Source organism: Corapipo altera, unplaced genomic scaffold, assembly GCF_003945725.1.
Source record: "Corapipo altera isolate COAL_440 unplaced genomic scaffold, ASM394572v1 66, whole genome shotgun sequence".
Taxonomy (NCBI): Eukaryota; Metazoa; Chordata; class Aves; order Passeriformes; family Pipridae; genus Corapipo; species Corapipo altera.
Window position 1 is genome coordinate 1,036,621 of NW_020884924.1, and position 13,937 is coordinate 1,050,557.

The 13,937-nt window shown below is 36.0% G+C and overlaps 1 protein-coding gene across 1 annotated transcript in view; it reads right to left on the reverse strand.

Moving 5' to 3' along the window:
- CDH12 (cadherin 12) overlaps positions 1-8,045 on the reverse strand; it is a 520,207-nt gene extending 512,162 nt beyond the window's left edge. The window contains exon 1 of the mRNA XM_027657479.1: positions 7,774-8,045. The gene's annotated coding sequence lies outside the window, so the exon portion shown is untranslated. The remainder of the gene's footprint in view (positions 1-7,773) is intronic.
- Between the last annotated feature and the right edge of the window lie 5,892 nt (positions 8,046-13,937).

A 13,937-nucleotide genomic window follows, 5' to 3' on the forward strand; every position in this document is an offset into this window, starting at 1 on the left:
TTTCAGTGAGTTCATCTCACAGTCTGTACTTATGTTTGGCATTGCCTCGAACCACATTGGACTTGTTGAACCTCATAAAGTTCTCATGGGTCTGCTTCTTGAACTTGTCCAGGTCTGACTAGATGGCATCCTGTCCTTCAGATGTGTCAACTGCACCGTTTAGCTGAAAACTTGCTGGGTGCACTCAATGACACTGTTTATGTCATTGATAAAGATATTAAGGACCACTGGTCCCAAGAAAGAGCCCGGAAGGACACCACTCCTCATCAACCTCCAACTGGACACAGAGCCATGGACCACAACCATCTGGCTGCATCCATCCAGTCAATTCCTTCTCCACCGTTCAAATTCATATCTCTCCAAACTGGAGATAAGGATGTCATATGACTATATCAAAGGCCTTGCAGAAGTCTAGGTAGATGACCTCAGTCAGTCTTCTATGTTCCACTGATGCAGCCAGTCCATCATAGAAAGCCACCAGATTGGTCAGACACAGTTTGCCCTTATTGAAGTCATTCTGTCTGTATTGGATCATATTTGTTGTATGGTGCATTTTCTATAGATCTCACTCCTGTTACATCCATTTACAAACACCAGAAAGCTGTCTGTAGGTGCAGTCAAAAACCTTTGACCAACTTTACAGCTGGTGAGAGTACTCAGTTTTCATGTGTTAGCAGAATTCAACTAGTCATGTAGGTAAAAACCTAAGTTTCTAGACACAAAGACACAATCTGAAAGACTTTTGAAGTTGCACATGATAAAATGCATCTTTATAAAGTGATATGTGATTGAATGTGTCTGTCTTTTAAACAGAAAGATACTTGAAATACTTTCCAGATACAGCTATTGGAAAAGTACTCTCCTTTCTTTCTGCCTAGTTTATGTGGCTACTGTAGATCTTATGTACTGGAATAAGATATCCCTTTCCATGAAAATACTTATTGAATTAAGTCCTTGAAACATTGTGTGGTTTTGAGTCACACAGAGGCCTTCTTTAGACACACTTACAGATCTTTTTTCTCATTCATCTGTATGTTTTTGTGTGAAAATACTTCTGATCGTGAACCTAAACCAGAGCTTTAGACCTCAAGTAGGTTAGTTGATGTTTATGAGTGGTTAGAGAGGGAAAATACATGATGGGAAGAACCTAAAATATAGGTTACAAATTAAGAATGCAGAGAGGCAGGTAGTAAGAAAGTGGTTGTCTTGTATAAAACAAATCACCCAAGGCCATTTTAGGTGAATCTATAAAAGTTCACATATTACTATTAATTAGTGCTTAATTGATTCTTCATTTTTGTATATCAGACCAATCAAGTGCAGATGTCAGACAGCAAAAATTTCATAGGAGGATCCCTTCTGACAGAGACTGCCACCTGAAAGAAGAGGGTTAGACCCAAGGATTTCTGCTGGCTGTTGGTCCATTTCTGAGGAAATCCACAGTGCAGTTTCAGGGCTTCCCTAAATCATACTAACAGCAGCTTCCAAAAGAAGAACTTCCAGCATGTATGTAATGAGCAAGGCAGCCACATGGTAGCCATAATCTCTGTCTAGCCAAAGGCCTGGTATTTGCCAATAGCAGAACAGTATCATCTTGTGACTGAGGGAGGCTCCAGTCAAGGTTAAGGCAGTTTTATTCTTAGTCTATGCTCACAAAGAGGCTAGGAGGCTAGGGTCAACCTAAACTGAAGCATATTTCTACAAGAATAAATAATTACTACTGGAATGCAAAATGAAAGATCCTGATGAATCAAGCCTGTCATACCTGATCATTGAGCTGTCTCCTCAGTGAATCATCCAGGTTTATTTCTCTGACAAAGACCAGAACAAGGGTTATTTTCATCAATGATAGGAAACTTGAAGCAGAGAGTTTATTTAACTTAAGCTAAGTTTTATTTCTCTTCCACCTAAGTATTTTAAAATGAATACTATTATTTTCATATCTACTATAATTTTTTATTATGTAATTCAATCCATTGGATCCTTAATACATTATCTACGAAATTCATTATGTTATTTTGAAGTGCTTTCCTTCAGTTGAAGTAATTTTCAAGCTTCATTGCTATTTCCACAAAAGTCCCATTGTATTGGGAAAGTTTTCAATGGTTTATAAGACATAATACACTAAATAGAACTGAAAAAAGAGACTGCTTCTGTGGGTGAAGGTATTGCATAGTCAACCACCTCTGACTCTGCTACCAGAGGAGACATGATTGGAAAAAAATCTGTAATTTGGTAAGGACAGTGGGAAATGAAAGACAATAGGTACAACAGGAGCGTCTACTTTGAAGCAGTGGTCAGGGTATTTCAAAATTCAGTTTATAACTAAATTTTACTGTAGATAGTAAGAACGTCTGCATTGAGACAGAGCAGAGAAGAAACACAGTGCAAAGCAAATAAAAGAAACAAAATATTTGTTACAAGATTTCAAAAAGAAGGTAGGTATAACAAACTATGACAAAGTCCACTTGGTCTGTCAGGGAAAACCAACCGCTTTGTGGTGTCTAGCAAGGTAGTTATATGAACAGGTCCCTCACAACAGGCTTCACTGAATAGAAGAAAAAAATCAGTCAAGACAAAACAATAAAGAATAATGAAATGAGGAAAGAGGATCCATTAAAACAAAGTGCTAAGACAGTACCTTACCCCTGTTTATTTGATAGGAATGTAAACTTTTCAGTAGTGAGAGATGATTAGTATCTTGTACTGTGTCTCAAGGAAAAAAAATTACTTTCTTTAGCATACAGTTTCTTAAACCCATGATGACATATGTGGGAATTATGTCTTAATATTAGGCAGACTCTTAAGTGGCATCCTAAAAAGAGACAATCTTTTTGAAATTTAGGTCTCTGAGCAGCAACCTGTATTAATGGGAGCTGACAGAATCTGTATTCCTTTATCCTAGTTTTTACATTAAGAAGTATGTTGTCAGGTTTACTCTGTGGAATCTGATAATATCACAATATAAAACAAAGTACACTTGAAAATATATCCCAACATTATTTCCACTACTATGACACAACCACTTGTAAGTATCATACAGCTCCAAACTGCAGGCCAGGATGAGTGAATACACTGAGGGAAATGAATGTACCACAGTAGATCCAAATCCTCCCTCCCTATCAAAGATTTTTAGAAAAGTGAAATCTAGAACTGAAAAAAGAGGAACCATCTTTCATATTAGTTGTTATATTCCAGTCTCTTTAGTGAATAGACATTTGCCTAAGAAAAACCAAAAATCACATAATATTTTTTATAATGCAGTGTAATAAAACATAACATTTCAGACTACATACTTTCTTAAGTAGCATTTGTCCACTGTTATCACCATGAACCATAATTCATTTCTTTGTGATATCTCACCCTCAATGTGCTATACAAACTCAAATTATGTTCACATTTTAAAAAGTCTTATAAAAACATCTCTGTTTAAGAGGTACATGTAAACACAACCAAACGTGTGTATACCTAGAAATGTTTTAAGTAGAGGTATTTTTATGAGCCATTTAAAAGCAGAACAGTATTTGGCTTCATATGATGATCCTCACATTTAAGATCCCTCAGAGTACTTTGCAAATGAAAAACCTGGAAACCAACCAAGATACTGATGCAGTAGGTAAGTACATATGATTTGAAGAGGAGCAGACAAATGCAGAGGTATTAGGGTTTCTTAACACATGAATGAAAAGCCATGGTAAGAAAAATCAAAGACACTATGACGTCAGCTTTAATTTTTTCTTATTCTGGGTTTCTCTCCTGCCTCTTTTTATTAACAGTCTTTAATACACAGGTTCAAACACATCAGCTGTCAGAAATAAAAGACAATGTGTAAATGAGGTTAAAATGTGGCTGTTCTACCCAACAACATACTGAAAAAATATCAGTATATTTTATTGTTTAAAATAATGTAATTTAGATCTTGTAGAAATAATTTTCTTTATGCATTTAACACTAAAATTGAACTATGTTTCTTTTCTAGGCTTTCACAAGGTGTTGAGGAACTCCAGCAGGACTGTCATTAATTTGTTTATATTTGACTTTATATTTATAGTTTCTCATAGAATTGTTAAGGTTGGAAGAGACCTCTAAGATCATCAGGTCCAGCTATTAACCTAGTACTACTGTGTTCACCAACCAAACCACGTGGAAGTGCCACATCTACATGCCTTTAGAACTCATCCAGGGATGGCAATTCCACCACTTCCCTGGATATCACTGTTTGTCAATACTATGAAAAACATTCAGAAAACAATTCGGTATTCCTAAAAGACAGAAATAGAGTTGCTCAGCAAAAATACCTATATGTGATCATTTTTCAAAGCCTTATGATTGTGAATTGGACAACGGTGGTAACTTAATCAAAATGCAAGTTGTCATCACAAAATGATTTCACACAATACTCACATTTGTATTATTAACTATGTTGTCTGGTAATACAGTATAATGTAAGTATAAATAAGCAACAGAGTTAAAGAGTTTAATAAACTTTGTATATTGTTATATAAAAATTGATTTATATTGTTAGAATCAGAAGTAGGATGTATGACAAAAATAGACCTTTTAAAGTAAATATGTCTAAACTTAAAATACATTCTGTTTCTTTTCTGTAACAGTTCCAGGTAATTATGTTATAGCTAGAAAACAAGGAATGGGCATGTAATAAGCACATTCATTCTCTTATGAACTTTAAAAGCATAAGGATAAGAATAAGCAATATATTCCAGAGCAAAAGGTATGACGTCCCTCCAGGTAGACACTGTCATCTTCAGAATGATGTATGTGCAGAAATTCTTTTCATATACCCTCCTCAAGAAATTTGATATTTATGATGTTATGTCTAATGAGAAAACTGTGCTCCGAATAATCTTTGTTTTTATATTTTAGGAATCAGTCCTCACACAGGAAATTACTAGTGTCGTACAAGTTTTATGGTAGGGTATATGGTGAGGAAAGGCCCACTCCCCAGCAATGAGATGGTGGCACCATGTACTTCCATGGCTGTGATGTAGAGGTTGTGAGATACAAACCTCTATGCCCACCCCCTCGCCTCTGTTCTTCATCACATGAACACAGTGCAGTTTTCCACCCTGACTTTATCTTCTCTTTTTTACTGTAAGACTTTACATTGGATGTGCACATCAGAATAGTTTAGAAAAGTTAACACAGGACTAACAGATCCTTTGACCATGTTAAAGAAAATTTACTTGAGCTTTAGGTGATAATAAGAATATTTGATAAATTTGATAATGACACTTTGCACATTTACACGTAAGTTACCTCCTTCTCTAATTCTGTGATAACTGTTTAAATACTTACTTAATCACAAACTTTTTAACCTTTTATGAAACATTTATAACCATACCTTTAAGATAATGTAGTAGTAGCATCCAGATAAAGGCAATACAGATAAAAACATCATGACATTTTCCTATTACACAGGTGTCAACAAAGTATTTTAAATAAATTGAATACAGAAAAAGCTGTCAGTCTAAAGATCACTTAAGGAAAAGCAATTTAGGAATTTACTAACCTACAAAATTTTTAAATCATCTCAAGAACTACTATTGAACTAATTGGTTATTTAAGGTTGAAGAAAAAAAAATAAGCATTTACTTTCCTTCTGAATACTGATTACTAGTCATCTTTTTCTTCAGAAGAACAAAACTCTAAATGATGGATACAAAATGAGGAACTGCATATAGTAAGACAACCATAACATTTATATTTGCTATTCTGTTATCTATTCTCTACTGTATGTCATTATGACTGAAATATTATTTCTTCCTACATATTTGGGAAAAAAAAGACAAAGTGTTAAACACTGAGGGAATTCTGTATATGTATTATGAATAGAAATTTTGAGAGATCCAACACAGTAGATAAACAAATAACATAGATCTGACATTCAGAACAGTTTGGGGGGGAGGGGGGGAACAGAGGGGAAGGGCGCAAATTAATCCAAATAAAGCAGACTTGAGTAAGAATGTCATATATGTGATAGATGTGAGAAAGACAAAATAAATTACTTTTAAAAACAGTCTTTTTAAACAAAATATTTTTTTTCTTGCTTCCTCAAAAGAGAATCTGTTTTCCCTACCATCTCTCACACAGACTCCAGTCTCTAAGAAGAGCAACATCAGGTAACTAGTTTGATCACTCGCAACAGAAGCCTTTGGTCTGTATGCTGATATGTTCTGGAGCTCTCAAATCAGTTTAGCAATTAACTGCTTATGACTTCTTCAATGTAACCATCTGGCTTTCAGATCTGGGGAAATATTTTGTAAGAAGCCTGGAAATCCCTTGAAAACACACTGTGATCCATGGTAGTTTTAACAACGTGTTCAGAGGACTGAAATAAAGGCGTCCTGACAAATTTGTGAATTTCCTAAAAGCATGGTTTCATGGAAACATTTTAATATTGATTTATATTGTATCTGAAATGCAATCACACACAGAGCAAAAGCTACATTATAATAATATCTACTTAGTATTACTGAATTTTTAGTGTTTTGTCATTCATATTTGAATTTAAAAATAGGGGGGAAATTACCAATAATCTCAACCATTGATTGATGCCACGCAGCATCCTGTTCAGCTCTGTATAGATATTCACAAAGATAGGAAAAAAATTAACTGTCACTCAATAAACACAGAGATTTACATTAAGTCCATCATCACCACCACACCATAGCATGTTTTGAAAGGAATATTTAAAAGACAAGAAACATGCATCCTTCTACCTAGATTAAACAATAAGAATTGAAGTATCAAAACCACAGAGCCATTCACATAAAAAATTATGTGAAATATTCAAGATAAGTACTTACACACATCTCTGTTATAGGCACACTTGCAGCATGATTTGTAATTCAGAGCTAAACTCACCATTAAACCATCTGTATAAAGATTAAGTACCTTATACTGGTCATCACATGATGAATTTGTAGAAGATCAATTTGAAACATTATAATGAAAAATCACGGTTCGCATTTGAAAATCTTGTATGTCAAGGCTAAATTTTCTTTCTCACCATTAAATTTTTTCTGCAGTGCCTTTTTTTTTTTTTTTCCTAAGGGAGCAAGCTGCTCAGGTGCTTTCAAAGTTGTTTCAAGTCAAATTCACATTCCTTACCTTCTTTGTTTTTAATTGAACCTTATTACTTTAAAGGTCAATGCTGCAGAAATTCTCCCCCTGCCCCCATATTCACACACACAGGACTGAGCGCTTAAGGAAAAAAAAAAAAAAGGACATAAAAATATGGCAAATACAATTTTCAGTCCCACGAATTTCACACCATCTCTTAGCTATTTTCCCTCTCAACTGAGTCTCCCGTTTGGTACACTGTATTTTCCTTTTTATCAGCACTGATCTTCCTAGCCATCACCACAGAAGTAGTTGCACCCACACCTATGTACCTAGGTACTTCAGAGCCGCTGCCCGACCTGGTGGAGGGTTGGACGCCTGCAAAGCGGGAAGGGGAAAGTGCAGCTCCTTCCTTTCCCTGCACTGTTCCCTCTTCCTTTAGGTACTGTGGACTCGCACACTTTGTTTAGAACTTATTGAAGTTTTGCGATTCCAAACCGGGATGAGCAGGGAATACAGGCTGCTGATCCACACGGACAGATTTCTCGCGCGTGCCTCTGCAGCTCCTCCGTGGAGGCAGCTTCCCTTCGTGCAGTGTTCCAGGAGCCCCCACACCACAGCCCCAGCCACCGTAGTACCATCCCAATCTCTCCTCCATCCCTCTCTTCTCCCCCAAAAAAGCCGCCTTACCTGCTACGTGGAGCTGCAGCAGTACCAGCAGCACCAGCAACACCAGCAGCAGCAGTGTGCACAGCGGCAGAGCCTCGTTCTCTGAATCACTGTAGCAATAAACTGCCCTTTCTCGTGTTCCCCTTCATTCACAAAGGATCTCACAGGCAGGAAAGGCAGGTAGAACCCACTTTCTTACTGGAAAAGGTTGGCTCCCCTCTCGGATACGACCGAATCCCTTTCTGTGGTTCCCTACACATTTACCCTTCAGATCTATACTGCGCTTCAGCAGCAGCCTGAGCTCAACTGCAGCTGATACAGACCAGCCAATTGGTATTGAGGATTCCCTTTCTGTAACCCCCTCCCACAAAAATACACCGTCTGCATTTGAAATTGTATTAGTTGTGAAAAGTAGTTTTAACCCCTTGCTTGAAAACCACACTGTGTTTTTGGAGCTTCAGATAATCTGTTTTCTTTTTCATGAAGAAAAGCTCTGACTGATCAAAGTATCCCCACCTGGACTCTTTAGAGCTTGGTAACATTTAGTGAGAAAACTAAAATATCTGACACAGCAATCAACTGACTGGGAGGATGATGTGCTTGCAATCTAGTAAATCCAAGACAAAATGACAAAAGCAACACCCTCTCCTCCAAAAACAAAAACAAACAAAAAAATACCCAAAGAAACTACACTGTAATCCATCATCCAGATATCATCCTCATTTTTTTCCCCCACATAATTCCTGTATTTCTCACCACAAAACATGTCTGGACTACAATCAAACAAGAAAAAAGGACTTAAATAGTTACATGTACAGTCACAGTAACATACCTAGAGAAGAGAGATTTTATTTTGCCCAGTCCTGAAATTTATTTAGTGAATATGGTTAAAGCATTAAATGTTTTACATTTGAAGACATAACTTTACTTTTAGACCATTATAAATTTATTTCTAGACGTTCACAGTAAATATGTCATCTTCTTGTTTGCACTTCGATATTTATTTGCAGCAAGAACTGTTGTAAAACAGGTTAAACCTGAAAGTCTTTTTTTTTTTTTTAACTTAAAGGTATGCTACATGAATTACTGCAAGAATAGAACATTTTAAAAGGATTCTACATTACATTTTCAACAGAATAAAAACCCTGGCTAAAATACACCAACATAGAGATAAGTCAGTCACGTAACCTTAGCACTGCCCCCTCAACATGGACAATGCAATCTTCATAGTATTTCAATATTCTGAAGTTTGTACTTGTAAATTATATAGCCTGCCCAGTAAAAACACACTTAGGTTTCCTCAATTTAGTCAATAAGAGTGCAATGCTATATATAACATAATAACTTTGACAGAGGCAGGCAAATAAATTACAAATACATGCACGGATTTTAATGTGACAGGTAGCAACACCTTACATTTTAATCAAATAGGGAAATGGGGCTAACTGAACTGGGAAATACAAAGCAGCTATCACAGATGAGGCCTTCCTCTCAGTCAACTGATCTTCCTCTGGAAAAAGGGGAAATTAGTACAACTTTCTGAATTACAAAGGCATAGTTCAGAAAGGTTTGGCTTCTGGCTAATGGGCCATTTGCATTTCATATGACCTGTAGGTTCAGTTTCAGCAGTCCTCTTTTCCAAAAGTAACTTGTGGAAGAGGGTAAGGTATACTGAGCTGTTCTGGTAGTGGCTGCAAGACAGCTTTGAGTTCTCTGACTCTCAGGGAATTGCTTCTCAATGTGATGTCCATTCTGAGTATGGTACCTCCAACAGAAAAATCCACCTGGTCCATACTTTATCATTGGAGAAGCCTGAAAAAATCTTTATCAGTCTGCTCATGTATACTTCTGAGATCAAGTCAGAGAGCATTCTGCAGAAAGTAGTAAGTATGCAGGATATGTGCTGCAAGAAGTAAAAAGTATGCAGTATATCTGAAGTATACCAACATCGTGAAGTTCAGAAGCACAAGAGCCATTGCAAGACTGATCATACTATACATCTGTATTTGTACACACACATGCATAACTGACTATACTGAGAAAAGACCTCAAATTTCTGTCCAGTTGCAGGAGATAGGTAGGCTTTCTAGCAAGCCAGAAAGTCATAAAACCACGGATGTTTGACTAAGCTATGACAAATTAAGATTTTCTATCTTTACCCATGCTAGACACTATTTTACAATTGAAATCAGACTGCATGTAGCTGTGATACTTGATGACTTTACATTTTACTAAAACCAGATTCCTAGGATGACATGAAAAGAGGGCATTTCTTCTCTCGGAGTTAATAACTTGGGAGTTATGGTATAGCTAAAGGAACAAGACAGAAACAAAACCTTCTCATCCTAGTGAACACCAAGCTCACCGAGATGAAAGATTCTAATATCGATAGTAGGGAAATGGTCTCCTCTACAACTGGTGAGCCCCCTCAGTCCAGCAGCAGTCCTGTCCTATAACTCTCTCTCATCCTTTACAGATACGATGTGTGCTCAAAACTAATACATGAGCTATTCATCAATATCCAGTTTTCGTAAAAGTGTCAGTTACTGTGTTGTATGTGAAAATGCTGGTAGTCAACCAGAAAAAAACCCATATGCTCTAAGAGCTGTTTATATAGATTACCAAAACCACTACATTCTCCTCTTACAGTGTTGTTCAAAAAGACAACTAATGGAGTCTTATCCTTGGCATGGAAAAAGTTGTGAGTGTCATGACAGGTTGAAATAACTCCTGGGGACTTAACAAATGAAACAATTTCTTTTACTGTCCATCATGTGAATAAACCATGAAAGTGTCCTCCAATAATTGTACTTTAGAAGTATAGTCAGTGGAGAAGAGCTTAGGATATTCCATACTTTAAATCTGGGAGATCATCAGTAAGTAGTGGTAGTCAGTCCTATTAATTGATGACAAGGAAAATGTTGTTACTGCATTTCCTTTAATACGTGGCTTTAGAAAGTTCATTCAGTCTAGTTATTTTCTTATAATGAAATATACCAATAATAAGGCTCATACTAGCTGCAAAACTAATGCAACATTTAGAAGCCTGTTTAAATTATTTTTGTTTTAGCTTTACAGTATTATTTAAAGTTTGACAATTGAAAGTTCAAAAGAAATTCTAGAAAACAGACCAGTATCATTTCTACAGAACCATACAAGTCTTTGCAAAGTCACTAAGCTAAATTGCTAATTTTAGTCTCCAATTTTGCTATCTGTCATAAAGAATTATGTGTGTGTTTTAAAATTCCATTTGTTTTTAAAAATATTTTTTTAAAAAACACTGAAGCATGAACAACCCATTTCTTAGTGTCACTCCAAAGGGGAGATAGGGTTACTTGGTTATGAAAGAATACTCATTAAAGTTGAAAATGTGTGTAGGATGGAAGAAAACACATCCAGAGGCATTCGTATTCCCCCTTTTTGAAAAGGTGATATTCATCTAGATAACTCAAGCCTCTTGCTTTCTCTTCCTAGATGTTCGGAATGCTCCTATGATCCTTCAAAGATCTCTGTTAAGCAAATGCAGCCTGGACAAATATCCTTTATGGAGTCTAAAAGAAAGATTTCCCACTCCAGCCAAAATAAAGTCTGAGACTTTTAGCCTTACAGCTTCATGGAAACACATTTATATGAATAATTGAATTTATTTATGCAGCAACTTATTCATCTGACTTGGAGATGGTAGAAGTTAAGGTTTAGTCATTTATATGAGAATTCACTCCTCTACAGATGTTAAACTAGGATTTAAAATCCAAGTGCTGCACAACATAAGTAAAAGAGATCTGAGATTTCACCGGAGAACATCTTAAATTGATAAATATATTCATGTATATATAAGATCAGGCACGTAGTCTTTGCCTGAGAGTTTCCTTTTGTTTAGGTAACCTTATTCTAGAGTGGATCCAAAGATAAAGCCTAATTTTATAGGTACACTTACTAGCAACCTATAGTGACCTGTATAATTTCTGAAGCTTCTGCAGTTAGACCTCCCTAAACTTAAACCATTACACTACATTAATAAAGTGGTAACCTACTTCTTTAGTGATGCCCCACCTTGTTCACCACTTATCCATGTAACCCTCGGACTTGTGTTTTTACTAGAGTTCTTATTACAGATTGTTATAGTGACACCTGGAGAAACCAGCCAGAGATCCAGCATTATCTGTATAGTATTTGAAGTCCCTCCCTAAGATCACAAGCAGAGCAAATCACATCCAGATGATGTCTAGAAACTTCTGAGGACAGAGAATTCACAGTCTCTCAACTTGCCTCTTTCACATTTTAGATAGGTTTACAGGTGAAAGATTTTCCAGGTGTTTAACATAAAACTGCCTGGTTGAAATTTAAGTCCTCTGGGTTTTGCTCTACATATACTATGGTTTAGCATACTGTGTATTATTCTCTTCCTTTTTGCCATGATATTTCATATCATGCAGCTATGAAATACAGATATATAGTCTCTAACAATCCCCATTCCTTCAATCTCTCTTCACAGAACATTTTGCCTCCTAGATTCTGATCATTCTTTTTTGCTCTGCTCTCTTCCCTTTTCAACAGATTTCCTGTTTCCTAAGATTAAATGCTTAATACTGGATACAATAGGGCTGCAGTGCTCTGTGATGGTAAGGCACATCCTGAGGATTATTAGAAAGGTAATGCCTTCAAATTTGAGCACTGTCTTTATGCAGGGTCAATGCTATTCTTTTCTCTGTCATACTGTTATACTAATAACCAGTCCCTTCTCCAAAGAACTTGCATTTTAAACAAAAAATGAGAGAGAACTGTCAGATGCAATCAGTGCAGCAGCACAATATGAACTGAACAGTTCAGGCATCATTGACTGTTTAATTGTCATCTCCAGCACAGATACTGTGAGACAAAACAAGATGCAATAGTGTTCAAATGAGCATTTTGAACTTCTCGTGTTTCTTACTACATTCTCCTTCAAAGATTTCAGTTTGTCAATGTCCATGCCACTACCTTTGTCATATGCAACTGCCTGCTTTCCATAATGTCTATATGTCCACAATTGTAGTGGTTTTCATCCATCTAACACGGGAAGATGTACCTCTAAGACATGAAACCTAACCTGTAGCACAATTAATTTGTAAACTATTTAATGTAAAATATCTATTTACCTCTTTTTTCAGCTTTACAATTGATACCGTTTCTTAGAATGTGTTGTGGATTCATCAATTTTTTTACTCTTGTATCTTAGACAATGACATAATTACTGCTAAAAAGGGGAGAGCAGATTTCACTAGCTGAATAGTTTTCTTTGCTCATGATTCTGGCACTGAGTCCCACTTTGCCTGGCCTACTGCTGAAAACACGAAACAAAGCATCGGGACAATCTTCTGGAATCCTTCTATGCAAGCTTATCCTTGTTTAGGACCTGCCTACTAATTCAGTTAGCTTTACTCTCTGCCATCATTGTCAACACATACAAACAACAACTCATTCACTTTCCAGCAAAACAGTCATGTTTTGATGCATTCACAAAAGTAGTAAGTCAAATACAATCATATATCTAAATTATAAAGTTATGATATATGTCAAATTGATGTAAATTAACCTGGTTGTATATGAATTTAATTAGTATCACCAGCACCAAATGGATTATTAATGTGAGAGGGACTGCAAAGGTTATTGCAGTTTTTAAGAAATACTAGCAAAGTTATGTCAGTAGCACAGATGAGAACTGTGTAGTTATCATAGAATGGAAATTAACCCTAAGTTATGTAGACAGTATTTCATAAAATAGTTAATAATTTATTTTTTTTAATATTGATAGAAGCTTTGTTTTTAAATAATTCATTGTATTGACCTACAGTTCCTAAATGGTAAGTTTTCCACAATATGTTTTTTGACAGTATCGTTGAAACTGTTGTGTTCTAGCAAGTTATCACTGTTTTCTTTTGGGGATAAGTACATCTCCATAAATTGTTATCACTAACCTTAGATTCTTGAAAGTTCTTTCACAGGAGTGCAATTATAAATACATACATATTAATGTAATCCATTTTTAGTCCTTTCTTATTTTACTGCATCCCTAACGAGACAGAGTATTTCTTTCACTAAGAGGTAAATTTATTTTTCTGCAACTCAGAAACTCTTTTAAATCCCAATAGAATACCCTCCCTAAGCAATAGACATAATCTTTAAAACAATGTTACATTTTGTTG